This window comes from Miscanthus floridulus, chromosome 6 (genome assembly GCF_019320115.1).
Source record: "Miscanthus floridulus cultivar M001 chromosome 6, ASM1932011v1, whole genome shotgun sequence".
Taxonomy (NCBI): domain Eukaryota; kingdom Viridiplantae; phylum Streptophyta; class Magnoliopsida; order Poales; family Poaceae; genus Miscanthus; species Miscanthus floridulus.
Window position 1 is genome coordinate 81,925,798 of NC_089585.1, and position 22,555 is coordinate 81,948,352.

The window sequence follows — 22,555 nt, forward strand, 5'->3', positions numbered from 1 at the left end:
GGTGTAACGGTGGGCTGTCCAGAAGATGGAGGAACTCCTGAATGCAAGTGCTAGGACCTGAGATGTCACCAGGACGGTGCAACCTAACTGAACTGACTTGTGTCGGATCCCAGGCAAGCCCCGGAGCATTCTAAGCCTCCCATGTTTTTACAAATATCTTGAGTCTCTTTTATTGTTGATGATGCATTAAGTATAGGAACTGGTTGGAACCAATTGATGCATTATATCCTTACCTTGTCCAGATAAAATCCTATGAACCCTAATTAAGTGTAGGATCGAATGATGCTTAGCTATGCTTAGACCGGTAGAAGTCGGGTGATTTCCTGTCACCTGCGAGATGTAGGATGAGCTCCGGTCACGGTTGGCTATAATTGCTATCATGGAAAAGAACCATGTGTTAATAATGAAAATAGACCAGATGGGATGATGGTAGTGCAGCAACAAGGCATGGAGGTCTTGGGTGTGAATCTATCCCCGTCTGTGTCATTTAAGGACCGATTCGCTGTACGTCCTCAGGTCATGTTGAACGCAGCCTAACACTTAGCTGGCCGGATAAGTCGTTCCGACCGCGAAGCCGAGTAGCTCAACTCAGGCCGGGAACACGAGCAGTGGCGGCATTCTGGAGGTAGTAAGGATGTGCGGAGAGCCATTGGCATAAGCCCAAGGCGGGTTAGAGTCCCGAACAACCTTGGCAGAGTGGTTCTCTGAGAATGCCGATCTGTTCGGACTCGCGACTCCTGAATTGTGCCAAAGGTGACTTGTTTGCGACCCTGACGGGGGAAGCAGGGTTTGTGTTAGGAATACCCCTCCAGCTGGATAGGAATCGATTCGAATCGCCGTCTCTCCCGGATAGTGAGAACTTGACTTGAGCAGCGGCAACGTAGATTCACTAAATTTAATGATATGGTTAAATGATGATGATGATGACTATGATAATGAGCCATGAATTACCTGATATGGTTATTATTGTTTGCAACTTAATTAAGTGATTGATTAGTACAGGTGCTAATATAGATGGTAGGTAATGGCTAAAAGTCGCTGCTAGTATAGGCGGATAATGCTAATGATTACTCAAGCTTTTATGCAAAAAGGTTGTCAGCTCTGCTCCATCAAATAAAGCCTTGCATAATCCTTGGTGTCACTTATTTCTGGTTTACGACGGGTAAGTCTGGCTGAGTACATTCTCGTACTTAGGGTTTATCCCACCATGTTGCAGGTGAAGTTCTCGGCCTGTTGAAGATGGTGGATAACCGCCGGTGGGCTCGGTGATTCTATATTTACTTCTCATCTATATGCTTTTGTCTGAGGATGTCACTTATGCTAGCAATATATTTGGAACTTATATTAATGTAATCATTTGAAAGCTATGTTGTTTTCACTAAGCGGTTTTGAAACCCAAACTTGTGCTATTATTTGTGAATCCATTTGTAATATTATTTTCCACTGCAACCCTGGGGATGTGATGTGTATTTGCTTAATCCCGCGATCTTGGTTGTGATGTTGATTTACCGAGGTCTCTCGGGACACTCGGCGGACTACCGGGTTTATATGAGTGAAAGTATGCGCGTGTCAACGTGTTAGCGGGGACAGCCGTACTTGATCTTGTATAAATTGGGCGGTTCTGTTAGAGACCATCACCCAGGTCTTCTTAATGATGCAGCTAAGCATATAGATGGGTTCACACCTCTAGTGCATATATGGTGCATGAGACACTTTGCCTCTAATTTCTGGCAGCATCAGAGGAAGCAGGAGGTATGTGACAAGGTAAAGGCTCTATGTTGTGTACGTACAGAGCACTATTTCAAGGAGACAAAGCGAGAACTAGACAAGATGGTAAATGAAGCGGGAAAGGCCTGGTTAGAGGCGCAGATGGAACAGAAGGCTTAGTGGGCATTAGCATATGACGAGGGGGGTTTCAGGTATGGATCATGACCACTGACTCCTCAGAGTCTTTCAACCGTGTATTCATCGGAGTTTGATCATTGCCTGTGTCTAGAATTATTGAGTTCTCCTTTCATAAGTGCAACGAATATTTTGTCAAGAGGTGGGAACTTACGCAGAGGAATATAGCTGAGGAGGGGCATTTTAGAAAGGCCAGAGCTGAACATTTGAAGGAGGCCGAGGAATTAGCCAAGCAGCACACCACCGAGCCGTATGGACCCCGCCGCCATATCTTTAGTGTATGGGGCAAGGGTGGCACAAGCTTGGGCGACGAATGTTATGGTGGACGAAACTACCGAGTTGATCTTAAAAAAGTAGAGTGCAGTTGCAATATCCCTCAGATCATGAATGCCCCTTGCTCTCATATGATCACGGCCTGCAGGTTTCATGGGTACAATTATGAGGATCTGCAATATATGTCACCCTTGTATCTCCATTCGAACACCCTTAGTATTTGGAAGATGAGCTTTGAGCCATACCTTGACCTGACACAGTGGCCACCTTATAATGGTTATGATTACGTGCCGCATCCAGATCTAATGAAGGTAGGGAAGGGTAGGAGGAAGAAGAAGCAACTCAAGGGGGACATGGACGCTATGAGAGGGTACGGTGAAGACAAGTACGGAGGGGGAGACTTCAACAAGACCCATGGCAGGAATCTTTGCTCTGTTTGCAAAGAATCTGGTCACAAGGCTAGTAGGCATAGAATACGAGGGCAGCAGGTGCTTTCATATTGTGTTCGTATTACATAACAAGTGTTTAAATTTTACAATGCTACATAATGTTAATTTGAATACTCTAACCCTTTGTTTATCAATTTCTAACAAGATGGCCCCTCCCATGCTATACTAGATGTACCCCCTTCTTGAGGTGGAGTACGACGACGAGGTTTCCAAGATGCGTCTGAGGGTTCCTTATGTCGAACGAATATTGTCGTCCGAAACTTGTAGACTTATGAACCAATGAAAATGTTATGTGGCAACTTGTCAACTTGTGCATGGTCATGACAGCACTTGTAGTTGTTTACAGCACCGACAACAGCTCCTGTTCAGTTGCAATTGAGGTTGGTCAGCTTCTGTCTGTGTCCATGTCCTACCGCGCCGTGGGGCTTGGCACGTCAGTGCCACGCTGTGGGCTATGGCGTGGCTGAACCTAGACACAGACAGAACCTGGGCTTAGGGTTGGCGCGTCGATTTTGTTCGTTTTAGAAATTCTCAACGCATTCGCTATTATTAAAAAAACTTGGACAGCGACAAATGGATAGGTCGGAGGGTGACAAACGGATGGGATCACTTAAGATCGACCATGGGTAATCCAAGTACATGATACATGGGTACAATACATCAATAGTTCAAATGGAAAACAAGACAACATAATGAAAGTTCTGATACACGGCGCAATTCAAAAACCCTCAGTTAGAAACATACTGAGTAAGCAACTCATCATCTGAGTACTAATCCTCTACCACAACCCTGTTGCTATGGCTAGGTTCACCTGCATTGCCCTGATCTACCTTTCGCCTATAGTAAGCGGCCTCCGCTTCATCTACGGCCTCTGCGATCTGAGTGAAGAACGCGTCGTCATCCTCCTCCACCTGCAAGCCTGCCTCTGCTAGAGCGATGAGCTCGCTTAGTCTACCAGTGTCGTCCTCAGCCTCGTCCGCCTACAAGCCCACCTCTACTAGAGCGATGAGCTCGCTTAGTCTGGCAGTGTCGTCCTCATCGTCGTCCACCTCATCAAACAACACAATCGGTGATTCAACGGTGTGACCAGCTCGCGTTCTATGCTCATCTAACTTCTTTTCCTCATACCTTGCACGAGCCACCTCTGTAGCATATTCCTCGCTGCATCCTATCCCTTCATGTATAAAATGCAATCATTTAGCAACACGATTATATTACATTTAAAATTAGGCAACGAAAAAAAGCTTTCAAGCACTCACTGGCACATAATGCAACAACATGCTCATTCAAGACCTGCATCTATACTCTTGTCTCCTCCCTTGCCCCCTTCTTTGCCCTCTCTTCCTCTAACATCATCCGTCTCTCCAATCCCCATTTATCAAGCCCAATATCGATTAGGTTACAAATACCGCGCTGTCTAGCAAACTTACGCATCCTGTCTTTGTGATGTTTAACGAATAGGTTGACGTAGTCAGGTTCATATCCTCTCTTCTGTGCAATTACTTGCTTTTCCTTCAGTTCATCCAAGAACTTAGCTTGACCATCAAAACATTTCCTAGTGCTCTGTTCAAACGAAAAATTATATCATATATGTCTTAGCAAATGAAACAAAATACGACTTTATGTTTAACACAAAAATAATCAACCTCATCATAGTCAACCGTATAGCCGCAATAATGGCCCATTCCAAGCTCTGAAGGGATTAGACCGTAGTTGGATTTAACACCACATTCGCACTTGACTGGAGGTGCTTTGTAAATTAATCTTTCTTTCTTCTTTTGCTTTGCCTTTGGCGGTTCTTCCGGCCATTGGTTCTTAGGACTATACAACCACTCCTTGAAACGACACTTCGCCATTAAAAACACCTAAATAAGGTGACATTAGTACATGAACACATATATTTCAACATTTCAACACATACACTTTGCACTTACTTCATGCTTGTTTGGACACACAAACTCCAACGTATTCTCAGGGTTTATCACAGCTCGATCTCTGCAATAGCACAGAGTAGGTTCCTCGAGTCGTCTAACTGCTGCTAAGTGCTTCTCCTTAGCTGTCATTGGAGGGGGGTTAGGGGGAGGTGGAACCCACCACTTGAAGTGCTCTCGTGGATGTCGCCTTCTCCACCAATCGTCGAAAAGGAGGTACCTGAGGTCAAACTTGTCTGCACCGTCGATCCATTGAAAGAAAAAGCACCTCTCATGGGCCTATACAACAAAATTCCAACAAAATATTAATAACCTAGTAATACAAATGAAGAAAAAACATACGAAAACAATTACTTACATTAAAACGACTGCATGTGTAGAAGCAACGAGCCGCTGTGTCCGGATGTCTCGATTGAAACACATCGGCCGGACGACCATGGTCACAGTTAGGGACAGGGAGGTCAGGAGGGACGGGGGCATCTTTGCTAGACTCGTCAGGGTACAATTCTCTCGGACGACCCCGTTTTCGCCACAACTGCTCCCGAAACATGTCTTCCAACTAATAAAATGGTTCAGATTAAACATCAGTCGAAACAACGCAAATTAATTAAAAATATAATCATTTGCATTGCAACTCAAATAATATAACAAGCACTTATAGCAACAAAAATATACATGGTAAACATACTTCTAACTAAATAATTAGTTAAGGGGGGCGGGCATGCGTGAAGGCGGGCGGATGGGCGCGGCAGCTGGCAAGCGCGGGCGGGCGCGTCGGCCACGTGCGGGCAGGCGGGCAGGCGCGGGCGTGCGTGCGGACAGGCAAGCGGGCGCGGGCGTGCATGCGGCAGGCGGCCAGGCGTGCGTGCAGTGGCAGGCGCGTGCGGCCAGGCAGACTGAGTGAGGGTGGCTCGCGGGCGATATATATGCCGGGAGTGACGCGCCGTGAGGGATGGCGTGGCACTACCGCGCCAAGATCGGTGATGCGGCAAGCTCTGCCACGTCACCGGTCAGCATTTCCGGTCATCGCCATATCATCCACCTGTCGTGCCACCATGCATAGCGCGGCACACTATGATAATAGGCGCGACCAAAAGTGTTAGTTTTGAAGAAGAAAAAAACAGTGTTAGATTTAAAATTAGTTTACAAACAAATGTTAAAAAAAATCTAACCGGTCCCCGACTACACCATGTGTTTTCATCTCCTGAACGAGTTTCATCAAAAGATTACTGTCTGATTGTTAATTGCTCACGGTTGATGATTTACCGAAATAATTTCAATACTTACCTGGGGCATGTCAACAAAGTACTTGATGTTAATGAAAGTCAGTGAAAGCGGGGCAAACGGAAGAACCATACCCCTTTGCGTAGTGCCAGGATGATTTTCAACAGTTGCTGAACCGGATCTAGTGATGCCAACTGTTTCTAAATGGCTACTTCCTGGTCGCAAGCTATCTTCAGCCGCATTATCATTGAGGTTTGCATACTTCTCCTTCAGTTCCTCTTCAGATATCGATGGATGGGACTTGCCATATGCTGTAAATTCAAAATAAACCCTTATTAATTTTAGGTATTTTCAAATGCAAAAACCATGAGCAAACCAGTCCTAGAGGAACTCACACTTCAGGTACGCTAGGGCAAGCGTGAAGAGACAATTGAAAAGCTTGACAAATCCAATCAATGCAACCAAGCCGATCCAATACCACTTTGCTTCTGGGAAGATTCCACGGGACTTCAGGGATTGCACACCTAGGGTTTCATTGGACACAGAGCTATTCAAAATTTTGTCCCAACTGTGCCCTAGCATCTCATTTACTGAGATGGCATTCTGGGCAGATCCAGTAGCCCCATATCAACCAGTTCTTCACTTTATCTGCAAATTCAAAATGAAAGAGGCACCCACCTTTTTTTCTACAAAAAGGAGCAATAATAAAGTACTGCATATAGAAAAAAAACGGCGAGGTTTATTCTCTTTGTTTTTTTTCAAACAAAAAATGGTGAGGGTGTACCTCTTACTAGAATAAATCCACCCAACACCAAAAAGATTAGCAGGATGAATGATCCAAAGACGTTTGCAACAATCATATTCCTTGCTGCCCACCAACAAATCGGAAGAGTAATTCTGCCATCTGGTTGAGTGCTAACAAAAGGAGATACTGCTTGAAGAACCTTGCATTCCACAAAGCTGGGATGTCAAGTGAAGGCCTGTGATGAATATTTGGTTAACAAGCTAACATTAGTCTCTCATCAATCTCACCTGCCTACATTTGGGTCAAACCCGATGACATAGTACGCCATGAAAACAAAGCCACCAACCTCAACAAAAGAGATTGGGATCTTGAGGATCCATGTGGGTATGGTGTAGGCCCATGCTGGAAAGAAGAGGAGATCTCTCTGCTTGAAGAACACTGGCAGCTTAATGACGGTGAGTGCAATCTCGGAAAATCCATTGAACATGATCGTGATCACCGCAAAGAAGAGCGCACCCAAGTAGATACCACCATCAGTCACCGAGTCACGGTGCATCTTGGTACGAAAGAAGAGAGTCATTCCTATTATGGACGCCATCATCAGCTGACATATCAAAACACCAAGTCAGGCATTGTAGTTATTGTTCACACCATCTTACTCCCTCCGTTCCAAATTATAAGTCGCCTTAACTTTTTTGGTACATCTATTTTGTTGTGCATCTAGATATAATGATATGAAGTCAAAGTGACTTATAATTTGGAACGGAGGGGTACTATGTTTGAAATAGAGTTCCTAATGACCTGCAAAGCTCTGAAGATGTAGACGAAAGAATTCCTCTTCATAAGCAAGATTTCTCGGTCGAATGTTTGCTTTCAACAGCTCCCAGCCACTAACACCATACCTTGAGGTGGTCAGAGCAGCGGGATGGTTTTTGCTCTTGTCGAAAGGAACGGCTAGCTCATTTGCTACAGCTCCAGGGATGAAAACGGATCAGATACAGACGGATATCACCGATATTATATTTATTTTCATATTTTTGTCCGGATTCAGATTCGAATACGGATAGTGTCAACTATGTCGGATAGGATACGATTGGATATCGACATCATAAATATGCGATTTGAGTATTCGGATACGGATACGGTATCGGATGTTGGATATCCGGACTCGGATACGGACAGATCTCAACCTCTCTAAACGGATTCGGTTTCAAATACGGTCGGAAAATATCCGTACCGTTTTTATCCCTATACAGCTCTCCCAACATGGAAAGACTGGAATGCGGATGCAAAATCCTTAACCGACACGTATCGGTACGGCTTGTCATGCCGTACCCAGTATTGCTTCTGATCTTTCCTGGGCGTCACCTGCTCAGTGAGCCCGTGAAGATTGTTACAAGAAGCAAAGTATATGGTTGACACCGTATTTCAAAACGAAGAATATGTCTGTTAACTTACTTCTTGCAAAAAGTCAGCCACACCCTTCCTCTCATGACACTTGAACCCAAGAGACGAGAAGAATTCGAGCACGCTTTCTCGGGGGCCCTGATACACAATCTGCCCATCCGAGAGCAGTATGATGTCGTCAAAAAGATCATATGTCTCAAGGGGATGAGAGCTGTGCCACCAAGGATGTGGATTGCCTGTCTAAGCGACTTAATGATCTGGTACGTAGTGGAGCTGTCAAGCCCAGTCGAAATTTCATCCATGAACAGTGCATTGGCTGGACCAACAAGCATCTCGCCAACAGGACTGTAGCCAGTCACAACATTTTTCACTACTCCTAGCTAATGTTCTGAATTGAAGTTAATATTTTTTTTAGAGAACACGATGGAGAGCCATATATCTATGTAAGTAAAAGAAAAGTTCAACACAGACTGCTAAATAAAAATGAGCATATTAACAATAGAAGATGAGCAAGTAAATTAGCAACAAAAACTTAGAGCTGACACACCACACAAGCTGGAAGTTACCATGGTAAACAGAAAGGAAGGTTACCCGTTACTGAAATTATGTATATCTCTACCTGTTGTGACACGCTTCCGTTGTCCACCAGAGATGCCCCTCAACATCTCATCTCCCACCATCGTGTCAGCACATATTTCTAATCCTAATATCTGCAATACCAGATGTATGAGTGTTGAATAATGAACAAGATACATTAAAAAAAAGTAATGAACAAGAAAATTTTGGTAGCTCAATCTGAAACCACCACCAACAGTTGTAAGTCAAATACCTTCAAAATATAGTCACAGATCACATTAGCTTCCTGTCCTCGCATTGAACGAGCCTGAACAAGATGAGCCAAAAAGGTAAGCTAATTGTCCTTAGCTACTGTGCAAGTTATCATAAAAGATAGAACCAAAGCCATAAGATACTCTTATTTTATCTAAGAGTGTAAATCCATGCCTTCATGAATGCATCGATATCGGTATTGGGCTTGATATTTCCCCCCTTCTCCAGCCTTGAAAGCTCAACCAACATATCTGCCAACATAATACACACTCGATAAATACATCAATTAAAAATGCCAATCCTGCAGAATCTGCAAGCAGCAGAAATGAACACAAGCCCTTGTGAGTAAGGGGGTGTTTGGTTCTTTAGTCGCTCCTAAATTTTATATCACATCAAATGTTTAGATACTAATAAGGAGCATTAAATATAGATTAATTACAAAACCAATTACATAGATAGAGGCTAATTTGCGAGATGATTTTTTAAGCCTAATTAATCTGTCATTAGTACATGTTTACTATAGCACCACGTTGTCAAATCATGGACTAGTTAGGCTTAAAAGATTCGTCTCGCAAATTAGTTGCAAGTTGTGCAATTAGTTTCGTAATTAGTCTATATTTAATACTCTATGTATGTGTTCAAACATTCGATGTGACAGGAATTTTAGGAGGCACTGCAGGAACAAACAGGGCCTAATTGTTCAGAGTCATACCGAAGCGAGTGCCAACACCTTAACAACGTGGCAGAGAATTCAAGCGTCTCTCTGACAGTCATCTCTCCGATGTGAAGGTCATGCTGGCTGATATACGCGGCTGTCCTCTCGGGCACAAACTCATCCATTTCATGCCCATTGTAGGTCACTTTGCCTGAAACCTGCTCATCATTTGACCCAATTATTACCCAATGCCGAATGTACCAAAGATCACTGTGAATCGTTCTATTTCTACATGAAGATAGTGCACTATTTTAGACGTTGCCTCTACAAAAGCTGTCCTAGTTGTTGGCTGATTATTTTGTGCTAAGTTGATGTGTGTGCGCTAATTGATACGAAAAAGTCTGCAGGAACCTTTAATTATGGCAAACTTAAAGTGATTGATTATATATACTGAGTAAAACACTAAAACTAGAGTGAATTTACTTTACCTTTACAAACCTTGAGGCCTTTAGAGCATCTCCAACAGATTAGTCAAAAGAAATATCTAAATTCAGTGATTTTGGTATTTTGTAAAATGAATCCATCCTTCAAAAAAAAATAGACTACTCCAACAGACTAACTAAATTGAGACTCTCTATATTTAAACTTGCCACGTCATTGGATTTTTTCTCTTCCTATCCATCCCGATCCCGTCCGCTCTCTTTTCGGATCATCGTAGGCGCCGCCTCGAACTCAAGTTCTGCAGTAGGGGCCGGCCGCCTGGAACTCCATCCCGATCCCGTCAGCTGGTTGCCGGCTGCCCAGGCATCATCAACGCTCACGTCCACCGGCCCACAAGGGGCAAAGTCGCCCAACCATCTGGGCACACGCAGGGGCCGGCCATTGCCGGCCGCACGTCTTGAAGGGCATCACGGCAGCCTGCTGGTGGCTGCCCCAGCCGTGTAGGAGGTTTGCTTAATTTGGCCATAATTTTGTAAATTGACATTATCTCGGTTGATTAGAGAATTTATCCTTCTACCCTACAGCTCAAGGTGTGTCAACGATGGATTCTGAAGACGAATTCTATGATACAGTGTTTAATGAAGTGCTTGAGTCATCATCTTCGGACGATGAGGATGATTTATGTGTTGCTGCTGCACACATAGTAGGAGAGGCCAATGACAAGCAACCATATCGCCGAGGTTCTATTGACGGACATCGTGTGTTGAATCGTGATAGGCAGTCCGGGCACTCCAGACTTTTTCAAGACTATTTCTCAGATGATCCAACGTATGGGGCGAACTATTTTAGGCGAAGGTTTGTACTTTCCCCTCATAGTATGAAATTTCTTTTGTACATACGTGCAGGTGTGGCTAATTAATTAGTCTTGTGCCATAGATTTCGAATGAGGCGTCATGTGTTTGTTCATATAATGAATGTTGTTGAGGAGCATGATGACTACTTTATGCAAAAGAGGAATGCAGTCGGTACCCTAGGACTATCTTGTTTGCAAAAGGTGGTGGCAGCATTTTGGAGCCGAAGAAGCTCTGGGCATCGGCCGGCTGCTCTGTTCTAACATGCTGAGTGTCAGGCTATGTCGGCATGGATCAGCCTCCCCAGGTGCGCCTTCTGGAGGCTTCTTGGTGGCTAAGGAAGCCGGCTCGAGGGGCTGACGAACGGGCCCGGGAGCCCCCGGGCCCTTGGAGGCCGTGGAGGAGTTTGTCTTCTTGTGTCACGCCCCGTGCATGATCCTGTCGGAGAAGTGGTTGACAGCCCCGCGCCTGCGGGGCAGCGTCAGGGAGCCCCAGAGCCTTTGTAGCTCGGGGCGTACCTTCTCGTGCCCGGGCCTTGGCTGGTGCCGAAAGCCGGGAGGGAACCAAGGATCAGGTCTAGGCTTCCGTCGATCGAAAGCCTAAGGCTCGGTCGAGCCCCCGACCCCTGAGCGAAAGCGGCGATCGCTCTCGGGCTCGGCCTGAGGGTACGCGCGAGCGTACCCGATGGGTATAGTCCCCGAGCCCCCGGGCAATCCTGAAAGGGTCGGTCGGGGGGTCTCTCGGTCAGGAACCTTTGATCCCGAAGCTTAACATACCCATATGTTATGATCTCATTAGGAGCCCTCAAGCCCTTCATGGCCTCACTTTACTAGATTCGTGATGGCGATGAAGGGCTGAATTCGATCTTCTGGTAACCGAGGTAGCCATGGCGGGGATGACTTCCACTAACGAGAGTGTGATGCCCTTCGTGGGGCCCTTCCCAAGTGAGATGGGGAGCGCTCGGCTATCGATGGTGGTGTTGACCCCTTTCTTGACCCATGTTGCGTGAGTCTATGGCCCGAGCGAGGGTTCGGTGAACTCGTATGGGAGTTGCCGACCTTGGACCCAAGGGCACCCTCCTTTCTAATCTAGGCCTATCGTGGGTCAGTTGATCGAGAGCATCTAGGCTCTAGCTCGGGGCCACCTGATCACCCGGTGCGCCACGCCCTTCTGAGAGCTTCGGTAGCAGGCCCCGATCCTCTCGGGCCGACCTTTGCAGTCATAGGTCAGGGTGCGAAGAGCACGCCAAGCTCAACGGGAGCCCTCGTTGGGTCCACTACTCAATGGCTCCTGACCCAACTCTAGAGAGTTGGTTTGTTTTAGGGGCATGTCGCCCAGTCGCCCGTCGATCGGGAGGCAAAATTCTCCGTCTAGGGAGATGGCGTAGCCCTTGAGGTCGTCGTGGGGCCTCGAGGCTTTTTGGTGCTCAGGTGAGCTTGTAGCTCGGAGCTGTTGTTCCCTCATGGGGCTAAGCTGCTACGACAATAGCCTCGGTGGCCAAGATTCTCATGCCCGTGCTACTAGCGGGTAAGCCTGTGAGAACCCCAAGTTTATGGTCATTCTGTGCCATGGTCGTGTCCCCTAGGGGGGAGATTCTTGGCTTCCCGACCAAGCTGCTTGTTTGGTTCCTAAGCCCATTCTACCGAGCTCGGGGGCTCTCTGTCTCCCTCGGTGGGTCACCATGGGCGGCTCAAGGTCAGTACTCGTACATCGTTCAAGGGCGGACGATTTCGCTTTTGAGCATCCGGCTAAGGCCTGGGGTGCCCACCCGTGAATGTCCCTTGTACTTTTGGGTTCCTTGGGTGGCCTTAAAGCCTAGTGGGCCAGCCTTGAGACCCTCAGTGTTGCCTCTTCTGGGGGCCCCCATACCGTCATGCGGCTAGGTGACACAATCCATTGAAGGATCAGGAGATAGAGAGGTAGCTGCAAATGAAACGAAATGGACACAAGAGAGGGAAAGACGACATAGCTGGTAACATGACGGTCGGGGCCGTCCTATTAGCGCTCGCTGATCTCTGGCCTAGTCCCCTTGTTGTCTGGCTCATTCCATCCGTCCTGACTTCGCTCGCCCAAGGGCCTCCAGTCGTAGCCTTCCTTAAGAAAAGGGCAACAATTTATAAGTTAGCTATTCCTTCGGTGCAGCCCAGTGTTTGCCAAAGTCGCTTGGGAAGAGGGAAACAGTAATGAGATAGGGAGAGCAAAAAGATCGGGAGAATAAGACTTATCTTCGTTTTTGTTGTTGGAGAGGTGGGCTGGCGATAAAGGTCGGTGGGCGTGTCTTAGCTTGAGAGGACGGGCTACTGGGCGGATGGCTCGGTGGTGGCCTTCTCTCATGGGGAAAGGTCAGAACTCACCTTGATCAGGTCAGCCTCTTCTAGGGAGCTAAGCGCCTAGATGGAGGGACTAGTCAAGCCATCGCTGCTGCTAGGAGCCTTGGGCACCTTGTCGATGCTCGATGGACCGAGCGTCACCGTCGCCTTGGTTCCTCCCTTCGCCGGCGCCCTTCCTGCGTCATGGCCAAAGCCGATGAGACCACAGGGGGGCGGACAGTGTGGCCGCTTGGGCAACACAGTCCTACTTGTAGTAGTAGGCTTGCTCAAAGTTACCCTCGATGGGGATGACCCTGTTGGGGCTATATATCTTCAGCTTCAGGTAGGTGTAGTTGGGGACGACCATGAACTTAGCGAAGCATGGCCGACCGAGGAGAGTGTGGTAGACGTCGGGGAAGTCCACCACCTCATAGGTAAGCGGCTCCTTCCAGAAGTTGTCTGGCTGGCCAAAGGTGATGTTGAGCCAGATGCGTCCAAGGGGCACGACCTCCTTCCCCAAGATGACCCCATAGAATGGTGCCTTGCTAGGGCATAGGCTGCTCCATAGGATGCCCATCCTATCTAGGGTACTGGCATATAGGATGTTGAGGCCGCTACCTGCATCCATCAGCACCATGGAGAGGCGTGTGGTGCCCACGATTAGGCTGACCATGAGCGGGTAGTGTCCTAGATGAGGAACACGGTCAGGGTGGTCTCCCTGGTCAAAGATGATGGTCGTCTACAACCACCAAAGCCATGTTCGGGCGGTGTGGGTGTGAACGGCATTCATCTCCTGCTCGGTGATGCGGTGCTGCCGGTGGGACTCATACGCCTAGGAGCCCCCAAAGATCATGATGCACTGCTCGGCCTCGGGGAACTCAACGTCCTCCTCATAGGCACCATCCGTTGGTTCGCCGACCTTTAGGGCAGGCTTCTGGGCCTTGCCCTATTGGTCGAGGGTGCCATGGATATATCCACTGATGGTGGTGTAGTCCTCAAGGAGATGCTTCACCTACCCTCCATGGAAGGGGTAGGGGGCCTCAAGCGCTTTCTCGAAGTGCTCGGGGCATGGGCCCTGTCCGCAGGGTTGAGGCCTAGCGAAGTGGACAGGCGTGGCCACCATCTCCTCCCTATGGTGCTTTCAGTCCTTGGCCCTCTTGTCACAATGAAGTTGGGCCAAGGTAGGGTCATCGCAGCCATCTCCATCAATGAGGTGGTTGGCGGCCTTGGACTTGCCACTGAAGTTGGCCTGGATGGCCTCCTCGCCGATGGCGTACTTGTGGCGATGTCTAGGAGCTCCTACGTTGTGCGCAGGGTCTCATGGCCAAGCGCATCGATGAGTGCCTCATAGGTCATGCCATAGGTGAAGGCATTGATCATGTCAGCATCGGTGATGTTGGGGAGCTCATTGCGCTTCTTGGAGAAGCACTGGAAGTACTCTAGGAGGGTCTCGTCAGTCCTCTGCCTACAATTGTGTAGGTCCCAAGAGTTCTTGGGCTGGGTGTAGGTACCTTGGAAGTGACCAACGAGGATGGAGTGGAGGTCGCCCCAACAGCGGATGCTACTAGGGTCGAGCTGTTCTAGCTAAGCTCTGGTTGAGCTCAATAGGAACAGAGGGAGCTATTGGATGACAAAGTAGTCGTTCGATCGGCCAGCCCTCATGGCAAGGTGGTAATCCTCAAGCCAGTGGTCTGGATTGGTCTTGCCATCATACTTGGGGATGTGCGCCAATGGTTGGAATCTCTTGGGGTAGGGTGCGCTCAAAACCTGGCCCCGAACGACAGGGGACTGAAGTGATCTTGGGCGGAGCACCCATCCTAGTGCTCTAGAGTGTGAGGCTGGGCCTGAGCGTGGCGTCTGGCCTCGATGGTGTCACGCACATCATGGTCATCGTCGATCCGATTGCATGTGGGCGGACAATGAGGGGAAAGCTCGTGCCTTCGATCCTTCTAGGGCTTGGCGATCAGAGTTACTGCTGGAGGAGTCGCTGCCGCTTCCTCCCATCGGTGGGCATGCACATCAGAGTGGTCCCTGTTGATGGTGGCCATTGGCTAGGGCGGCTAAGAGGGTGTAGCGTGACACTGAGAGGCCAAACTCCTAGCTTGCTGCTTGAGGGTGACACGAAGGAGTCACCTTACCTTATGTAGCCGCTCGTTGGTCTTCGAGTCTAGGGTGTCGGAGATGTCCTCCAGGCGGCAGGCGGTGGCTACCATGTTGTAGGCCATGTGATGGAAACACAGGGTGCTAGGAGCCCCCGTGCGGGTGTCATCGTCATTGATAGGGGCTACATGGGTTGCTACCGCACAAGCTCTTGACTTTGGCGCTCAAGCTCTGCCTTGGCGGCCTCCAAGTCTACCTACCGAGCCTATAGGCGAGCCTTATCCTGAAGGTAGTTCACGTAGCTACGGGGCTCTGGTCTAGCGGCATGAGCTCAGGTGCCTCCTCAATAGGGTCCTCGCCGTCGATGTGGTAGCACATGTGAGGCGGGGTGTAGCAGTCGATGTTGTTGGAGTCATACTCTGGGCCATTCCCTGAGAGGATCTCAAGAAAGGTGCATAGTGAGGGGACGTCGGTCCCCACCGCACTAGAGAAGATGGCACTCCATGGTGCCTCACAACTGACGAGGTGCTCTAGCTCTAGCTGGAAGGCCACCGATGCATTCTGGATAGTGAAAGGCAGGTCCAGGAGGTAGTACTAGAAGCGCTCAGGCAGCAAGAGGACCTTGCTAGTGGCGATCTGGTGATGGAGGTTGGCCAGCATGTAGAACATCTAGCGTCGGGCCAACACAATGGGGTGCGGACCTAGACCGCGCCAAATCCGCCAGGCCAGAATCTCGAGATCTGCTCCCAAGAGGCCCGACAGAGTGGGTAGCGTCGGGGGCTCATTGCCTATCAACGCAGCCTTATTGAGCGGGTGGAGCTCACCGTAGCAATCAACGACGTAGGCCAGGCTCCCAAAGTTGAGGACCTAGCCAGAGCGAAGGCACCGACCGTGACAAAGAACTCACCAGGGAAGCAGACGCCACCGGCTAGGTGGGGCCGCTTGCTTGAGCGACAAAGCGGGTGGCTCTGGCCACCGTAGAGCCAGAATCATACTTGATGTGCCCCCCCTATCTGACGGCCAACTATCATAGGGTTGGAACCGCTGCAAGCATTGTTGTTCGTGGTAGTGTTAGAGTGCCTGTCTTCTGTAAGGGACCATGTCACCGAAGAGGGGGGGGGGTCAATTAGGCAACTTAAGGCCCTGTTTGGTTGAGCTATGGCTGTGGGAAAAAGCTGCTGTAGGCTGTGAGCTGTGGAAAAGCTGCTGTGGGCTGTGAGCTGTAGAAAAGCTGAAAGCTGTTTGGTTAAACAAGTATAAAATATACATTCTATCTTTATCTCTCTTGAAATAACTATGGAAGAGCTTTTTATTCCACCAATTTTGAAAAGCAGAAAGCCAAAAGCCAAAAGCAGGGTCAAACCAGCTTTCAAAAATATACTACGGAAAAGCAGCTGCTTCTGAAAAAACAGCCTCCAAAAGCAGCCCCTTTGGTTGGGCTTTTGGCTTTTGGGGCCAAAAGCCAAAGCCAAAAGCCCAACCAAACAGGGCCTAAAACTCTAATTCTAAACTATGGCCTCTTTTTCTATCCTTAGCAAAAAAAACTATGCAAAACATAAACTATTTAAATGTGCAACTATGGTTTTGCTAGTGTGTTGCTATCTCTACCCCAAAAAGAAGTTATGCAACCTAGGTTCCAAACCTATCAATTAGCATATCACTAAGCTAAGAAAGTAAAGCACAAACCAAGATTACAATGTAAATGTGGAAGCTAAAGAGTAAGGTATAGATATGCAAACTCCCATCGACGACTCCGGTATTTTTACCGAGGTATCGAGAAGCGTGCAAGCTTCCCCCTAGTCCTTGTTGGAGCCCCTCACAAGGAATCCCTTGCATGGGCCAAGCTTCTGGTCGGGTAACTCCGTGGATAGCCCCAGGCCTTCCCCATGCGCAAGTGGGTCTCCGGTGTGCCTTCCGGCAAGCCTCTCTAGGACCGCTCCTCGCCGTCTTCACTATCAAGCTTCTGGCCAAACTACCGTGGGCCTTGTTCCCTTTGGTACATGGTGGTGGCCACACCACAAACATAGTTGGTGTGATCTCGCAAGACTACAAGCCCCTCCGATGTACAACAATGGTGCGTGCAAGCATCGAGTGGTAAGAGGTGTGCAAACCTCACTAAACACTAGGCCTAAACCTAGAGCAAGCGCATAAGCAGTGGTCTAACTAACCAAAGCACTTCGCAAAGCACCTACGCTAATCACTGAATGTATCACTAAGCACTATGTAAGTGGAGATAACTAAAATGGTGTATCAGCACCCTTGGTATGTTTCCTCAGCTCTCCACACCTCAAATGGTCAGTTGGGGGTCTATTTTTAAGTCCCATGGAGAAAGTAGCTGTTGGGGATAAAACCCAGCTTTCTGCCATTGACCAGATGCGCAGGTCGTCCTAATCGGACGTGTCCGGTTGTCCCGACCGTTGGCGCTCACTGTTGATTGAACTCTCTTGCGAGTCCAGACGCTTACCATCTGACGTGTTTGGTCAATGTTTTGCTGTTCTGGAACCTCTCTAGACTCGATCAGACGGCACTGCCTGGCGCATCCAGTCGTCCACAGCTGCTGCATTCGGTCCTCACTGAGTTGTTGCCACGATAATGAATAGTGAAGTCTGTGCGTTCGGTCACTGCCTTGCTCAGAGTTTGTCACTACTGCTGATGCCTACTATCAGGTTCATAAACCCGAGGTCCCTCATGGACCTACTTCCCAACAAAAGCTCAGCCCAACAGACGACATTGCGAATGACACGCAACTCCTAGGCTAGCCCAAAAACCTAATGATAGACCAGGAGGGCGATCCAGTCTCTGACCGAAGGCCTAGCCAAGAAGAAACGGCGCTTCCATCGCTTTCGACTCTAGCTCGCCTCTCTGACTAGAAGGCCTAGCCAAGGAGGACCAGCACTCGCCTCTGACTCTGGCCCGCCTCTTTGACTAGAAGGCCTGGCCCGATTGCCTCTGACTCTGGTGCTCGCTTCTAACTCTGGCCCACCTTTCCTACTGGAAGGCCTAGCCAAGGAGGGACGGCACTCGCTTCCATCGCCTTTGACCCTAGCTCGCCTCTCCGACTGGAAGGCCTGGCCGAGAAGGAACAACACTCGCCTCCGACTCCAACTCACTTCTCCGACCGAGAGTACATCGAACCTCTGCTTACAGCTCTTCTCCGACTAGGAGGCTAGAGCCGACTGGGGAATGACCGACTGAGGACGCCCACTTGATGAAGACCTAGGAAACAGACAGAGCAAGTAAGGTAGGGCGCTCCAGTCAACCACAATATCAAGGGTCGTACCCTACACACCTGCAGGATAGTACTATTAGGCTGTGTCAAAAGGATGCACCACAACCTTCCAGACATGTCAGAAAATGAATAATGTTGTGGGCGCCGACATTTATCCTACAGTATGGTAGGAGTTGACATCTGCCATACCAGAAGATCACGATAGAGCCTACCACATGCATCTAGACATCAACAGTGTTGTGGGCGCCTACAATCATTTTATACCCGATGGCATGGGCAACAAGACTTAGTAGCATACGTACACTCCCTCTCTCACTTGTAAGGTCATCCCCTTCATCTATAAAAGGGATGTGATCTCTCCCAATAAGGACAATTCAACCACGAGGATCGATTTCACATAGACGATTCAAACAACAAATGAACAATAGATGTTCAAACACTTAGTGCATGTCGAAGCTCCCATCACTCTTGGCCCTTCGGTCCAGAGTCCAATCAGACCTCTTGCACCCCCCATCTTACTCCCTTCGATTTGTGACCACACAGCAAACTTTGAGCACTTGGGCTTAGGAATAAATTTATCGACCGACTCAAACTGGACATAGGGCACGTTGCCTGAACTAGTATAAACCCTGTGTCATTGAGTGCTAGGCCACATCCAATCACAACGTACGGCAAAACTACAAATATTTACGTGTTGGTCACTTTCTGCACCAACAGTTGGCGCCGTCCATGGGGAGGACACCGTATGTTCATGCTTTTGGTCATCGGATGGCCCATCTTTGCACTGTCTTTGGCACGGTGGGCTCAAGCAATATGACTCGCTTCGGCTCGCTGGAGTTTCCCGTGCTCCCACCTGTTGGGATGTGGGTTCCTCCCGTCTTCGATCTGTCCCAGGCCTTCCTCTTTGGAAGCCTAGACTTTGTCGCTGATTGGCTCGACGTGCTTTGCCTTCTCGAGAAGGCGCTTGTTCCGACGCCCATCAAAGGGGTGCCTCCGTTGGCTCTAGGCCACCCGGTGACCTCAACAATGAGGCGCCTATGCTTCACTCTGAGCCTACGCTAGGCTCAAACCCCACTATGAGTAACGTACATACTATTATTTACTCGTTGTTTACTATTTTCTGCCGATTCTCCGGGGGGACCCCATTGTCCCTGCCGCGACCACCATGCAACTGGTTCCCCTACGGCCTCGCATCCCCCACGGATGCGTATGCCTAGGGGCTCTAAAGGATGCTGGCGCTGCCCCCTCTCACATCTGAAATCGTGGGGATGGCGAGCGACGCTCCCGTCTCTTTTCACGACCTCATGGATGATGATGTTGAGAGCGATGGCTCCAGTATTGGTGACATCATGGCACCTGGCCACCCTCCGTCCTAGGAGTGTGCTATGGCGGATGCCCCGGGATAGCCGTTGGTGGTAGTGGAGCCTCTACAGACCCACACCCCTCTGGACCCTCGCGTGGAGGCCCTCGCGTGTGCACAGAAGCATAGCGAGGAGCTATGACAAAGGCGGTAGAACCAGCCACCTCCTACGCTGGTGTGCTCAACGCAGCTTGTTGCGCCCCACGCGCGTAACTTGGCGAGCAGCGCCTGGGGTCACGCTCGCCAGGTCCAGCGCAACATCATCAATGGGGGCAACAATCCCCCATAGTTTGCTCGGGCTGGCCAAAACATTGCCGTGGTAGCGATGCTCTGCGCGGCCTTCCTGAGCCCGTTGACCCATAGGAACAGGCGATCCACCAGAACCTCCGAGCACTGGTGGAGACCACCACCATTCAATAAGCGAAAAGCTCTGCATCGTGCCACCGACTCGTGGCCTCTCTCCCCACCAAGAGAGTAGGACGCACCAGACAAATCTCTCTATCCCCTCACCACTACAGCCGCCAGGCGTGGAATAGGATGTCACAGCTGCACCACGGCCTGACCCGGCACCCGTTCCACACTGGCCACCTATGCGCGAATGCCTTGGGCTGAACTGAGATGCTTGCAGCGTCATCAGCAACTAGTGTCAGGCCCAGCATGATGATGACATCCATGAGAGCTGGCGACACAGGCTCCGGCCGAACCATCGAGGGGAGCAGTGAGATGCACCCCAAGAATGGTCGTCGACCAAACGATCGGAGTCCTAGCCTAGATGGCCCAGGACCATGGGCCTTTGGCCAACGCATCGAGAGAGCACTGTTCCCATAGCACTTCTAACCACCTACAAACATTGCAAAGTATACCGGGGAGACAAACCCCGGTATATGGCTCAAAGACTTCCGACTCGCCTACCGAGCCGGAGGAGTGGATGATGACCACTTCATCATTCAGTACCTCCCCATCTGTGTGGGGGAACATGTTCAAGTGTGGCTCGAATTCCTCCCGCATGATAGCATTCACAACTAGGCGGACCTCAAGAGGATCTTCATTGAGAATTTCCTGGGGACCTATCCTCCTAGGGAACTCTTGGGACCTCAAGAGCTACCAGTAGGAGCCCAATGAGTCCCTATGGGATTACATCCACAAGTTCTCAAAGCGGTGCAACTCCCTTCCCAATGTCGTCGACACGGACATCATCAGCGCATTCCTCTCCGGGACAACCTACGAGTCCCTAATCCACAAGCTTGGCTGTCTAAAGCCCTGAACCACCCGTGACCTGCTCAACGTCACCATGAACCATGCCTCTAGCAAGGAGGCGGCCGGAGTGGTCTTCAACGGAGGAGGCCAGGACAAGGGCAAGGCCAAGGCCAAGTGCGAGGATCAAGATGAGGGCCCCTCCACACAGAGGGGCAAAAAGAACAAGAAGGATCAGCGCCGACCGGCCAACTCTGCGTTGGTCGCCACAGCTGATCATGTGGGCAAGCAGCCCTAGCAGGGCTAGCCTAACCACTTAGATAAGCTCATGCACCAACCATGCTTACCCCATCAAGCACCTCTACAAGGACTGTGAGCTCCTCAAGCACTTCCTGTGACAGGCTGATAGGCCAAAAGAAGGAAAGGCAAGGAGGCAGCAGCCAAGAAAGGAGGCACGGCAGGCAAGGATGGAGATGGCTTTCCTGACCCTGAGGAATGCATCATGATCTTTGGGGGATCCGATGCCATCTACTCCAAGCGCCAGCACAAAGTGCACTATAGAGAGGCATGTGTCACCGAGATGGCCGTCCCCTCCTTCCTTCACTGGTTAGAATCTTCGATCACTTTTTATCAGAGAGATCATCCTTCCCACATCGCTAGACCAGGTCGCTACCCGCTCATTGTCGACCCCATCATCCACAAGAAGCGCCTCACCAAGGTGCTAATGGACAGAGGCAGTGGCCTCAACATCCTCTACGTTGACACCCTTGATGCCATGCGCATCCCCCCAGTTGGAGCTCTGCCAGGTGAGCTCTCCCTTCCATGGCATGATCTCGGGAGCGCAGGCATACCCGCTCGGGCAGATTGACCTACCCATCATGTTTGGTGACCGAGCCAACTTCCGCTCAAAGGTGCTCACCGTCAAGGTGGTGGACTTCTTGGGGTCTTACCACGCCATCTTGGGGCGGCCATGCTACACCAAGTTCATGGCGGTCCCCAACTACACCTACCTGAGGTTGAAGATACCGGGACCGAGCAACGTCATCACTATAGGTAGCACCTTTTTGCATGCCTACACGTGCGACCGTGAGCATTACGAGATCGCCATTGCCATCATCAACTCATCTAAGCTCCCTTGGCTCAAGGAGTTGTCGACCCTAGCAGTCCCGGACTGCAATAAGCCAACCTCCTTGACTGCCTTCCACCCACTCGAGGAGACTAAGGCAGTGGGGATCGACCCCACTGACCCTACCAAGATGGTGCGGATCAGGACCCAGCTCCTCGACCAAATAGGAATGCGAGCTCACCGACTTTCTATGCCCAATCGCTGATGTCTTCGCAATGGAAACCTCCGACATGCTAGGCATACCATGGGAGGTCACCGAGCACACACTATGCCTCGTCCCTAGGCTCGAAGCCCACCAATGCAACGCCTGTGTCACTTTGACGATGAGAGGCGCAGGGCCATAGGTGAGGAGATCGCCAAACTCCTGGCAGGCGGCTTCATCAAAGAGGTATACCACTCTGACTGGCTTGCCAATCCTTTCTTGTTAAAAAGAAGACTGGAAATAGAGAATGTGCATTGATTATACTGGCCTCAACAAGGCATGTCTGAAGGACCATTTTCCTTTGCCACACTAGACCAGATAGTCGACTC

General features: G+C 49.6%; 1 pseudogene; it reads right to left on the reverse strand.

The window, feature by feature from the left end:
• LOC136460754 (ABC transporter G family member 35-like) overlaps positions 1–13,688 on the reverse strand; it is a 29,622-nt pseudogene extending 15,934 nt beyond the window's left edge.
• Positions 13,689–22,555: the final 8,867 nt, after the last annotated feature.